Source organism: Brassica oleracea, chromosome C3 (genome assembly GCF_000695525.1).
Source record: "Brassica oleracea var. oleracea cultivar TO1000 chromosome C3, BOL, whole genome shotgun sequence".
Lineage (NCBI taxonomy): Eukaryota > Viridiplantae > Streptophyta > Magnoliopsida > Brassicales > Brassicaceae > Brassica > Brassica oleracea.
This window is the reverse complement of record NC_027750.1, coordinates 54,650,281-54,653,486: the sequence shown is the minus strand read 5'-3', so window position 1 is coordinate 54,653,486 and position 3,206 is coordinate 54,650,281.

Genomic DNA, 3,206 nt, shown 5'->3' with positions numbered 1-3,206 from the left:
TCTACTGATGATGTTGTTCAGTCTTCACTCATTATGGTTTTTGATTTAGTTTATTGTTAGATTTCTCCATGTGTGGATGACATTGTTACATCTTAGTTTGTGGTACATGGAAAGATTTAAGAGAATTGATTTGACTACCTATGTCATCAAAGTGCACTTACTTTTTTTGTCACACATCCGTTTAAAACTCCAGGGTTAAGCGTGCTTGAGCTGGAGTCGTGGAAGGATGGGTGACCTATCAAGAAGTGATTCGCGATACCATGTGACTGAGACCAAAGCACGAAGAAAGGTCATGTGGTGATTGCGTGGTCTGTAAACAATGATTTCAAGCCTTCAGAAAAATTAATACACCGTTCGTCGGACGGGATGGAGCCCACCTACCGAGTGAGCGGATGTGGGCTGTCCATTAACCGTGGGCGGTCGGGACTTTACAAGTGGTATCAGTGTCGAAACTCAATGAGTGTGGAGTCAGTGAGGACTGACACTAATATGGGTAACGATCTTGGGACGCAACGAAGGTGTTGTGTTCTTTGAAAGGGATGAATTGTACATCCAGATTTGTGGTATATGAAAAGTCTTAAGAAAATTGATTTGGTTATCTATGTCAACAAAGTGCACTTACTTTTACCGTCACACATCTATTAAAACTCCAAGATTAAGCGTGCTTGAGCTGGAGTAGTGGAAGGATGAGTGACCTATCGAGAAGTAATTCGCGATACTGTTTGAGTGAAACAAAGCACGGAAAAAGGTTACGTAGCGGTTGCTGGACTAGTAAACAATGATTTTGAACCTTCGAAAAACTTAAAACACCGTCTGTCGGCTGGACGGAATCCATAGACCGAATGAGCAAACGTTGATGGTCTATTAGCCGTGGACGGTTTAGTGTTACATGCATCATTCACCATTATGTAACATGTTATTTTGATATATAAACCAAGCATTTAAAAAAAAGAACAAAAAATACCTATTTTTACTTTAGCTTTAAAAATATTGTCAAGCACATTGATAATTGAATAAATCAAACTAAATAACCACCACTATATTGGTGTGTACTTAAGTGTTTTATGGACCACGGGCTTTTTAGATTCAAACTTACATATAATACAAATTTCAGTTAAATGATTACAATCGATGATAGTTCAACCGATTGCACTAAACATAATTTCAATTTGATACGAATTTATTTAATCACCGTGTATGTTCGTAATTGCTAATTAGAATAATGACCCATTGTGTTGTACACGGCTCAACTAAAGTATATGATAATGCCATGATCAAAATTTAGTTTTGATATTAGTTGGTTCGTGTAAAATATATATGTTAATGCTTGACAATATTAATCATCTACCAACCTGAACTATATGTTATATATTTTGAGGGGGCACGTCAAGTGTGCCGTTTATTTGTCTGGTTACATGTTTATGTTATTATTTAATTTTCGTGAGAGTGGTGTTTCTTCTTTAGTTTCCACTTATAAACAAATATCGAGTGGGTGTTCAAAAAAAAAAAAAAAACAAATATCGAGTGGAACTAGTTTTGAAAAACATTCTCGAGAAGAATACTGGCAAACGGTGATTTGAACCATAGCTTGTGGTTCGGATTCCGGCCACTGGAGAATTAACATTTCGGCATCGCTTGAAATAACAAATCGACACGTGGTAACACATGAGTAGTCAGAACCACTTCTGTAGAGCCATGATACTTCTATATAATAAAAAAAAATTATGATTTGAGACTTATTATCTCCAAAATGACACAGTAAGCATGATTTTTTTGTTTGTTTGTTTGGTTAATTTGGAATTGATTAATTTCCTTTTAAAATTTGGAATTTATTCAATGCATTTTATTTTTCTATATTCTTTAGAAAATGATAGAATACTTTGATTTCCTCTCGCAAAATTATAGCCATCTACTTTTGTCGGGATTTAAAAAAAAATTTGGCACAAAGTCGTTGTCTACATTTTACAATTACAAAGGAAAATAAGTTAGGGAATAGATAATTTGTATGTTGAAAAGGAAAATAAATAGTGATTATTTGTATATGATGGGTTGAGAGCAAATGATTACTTTGGAGTGGTGATGTAGAAGTTAATATGTGTAAGTTTTTTTTTCGTAAAATGTTAAATATTATACCAATTTTCAATTTTGACCGACTTTACAACAGACGCAACTAGTAGCGGAGAAGAAAACAACAACACAACACAGAAACAAGCTACACACAAGATTAACGACCGAACCTAAGAGCAATACAACATTAGGACTAAACGGGTTGATAACGAGACGGCCTCAGACGAAACTACTTTAGCCAAGCTGAGAAAACATTTCAGTTGCCGTGAGTTATCGAGAGAAGGGCGCCCTCAAACCCTGAATGCTACGGCTCCTACAGCTTCCTACTGAAACTCCAGAGCGGACCAACGCATAGAATCCAAGGTCGAGCCCCAAAGCCTGGCACAGAAGAAGAAACCACTGGCGGTACGAGGAGAAGCCGAGGTCCGACGATGCCGTCATTTAGTGGTTTTCGCCGGAGATTACCGTCTCCATTGCATTCCACCGGGACCGTGTACATCCATCTAACCGCCACTCTTACAAAGAAGACGGATCGGAAAACGGACAACCCTCCAGAGAAGATAAAACCGATGCCTAGCCCGGAGCTTGTAGCCTAACTATCTGACCAAGAACTCACACTAACTGAAAAGGCCCTCAAGACACGTACACGTTGATGTTGCGATTATTGGAGATGAGCTAGGCGACGGAGCAGGCCAAAACACCATCACCACATAGATCTGAGGGATGACGGGAGCACACGGATGCATGAGCTAGCGATAAAGCAACCTGTGACACCATATAACATCAACACGAAGCCACAAGGAAACAAGACAGTGAACCAACATATCACCACCAACGAAACCCTACGCATCACCACCAGCGGAGAACTCGACGGCGGATCCTCAGAGTAGGCAAAGAGAAGATGACTTAACCGGGAACCAGCAAAGCCATAACCCCAGCACCACACACAGCTTCATTCACCACCAAACAACGCCGGAAAGAGACAAGACCGACGAGACGCTTGACGGCGTAGCACGCGCCTCCATTCTCAGAGAAGCATGTCTTCGTCATGGGAAAACTGTCTGAACACCATGGCAGACAGAGACTGACCCCGACGCCGGAAGAGGCCGTCCTTAAGTGACTCCAACCACCGAGAAGCC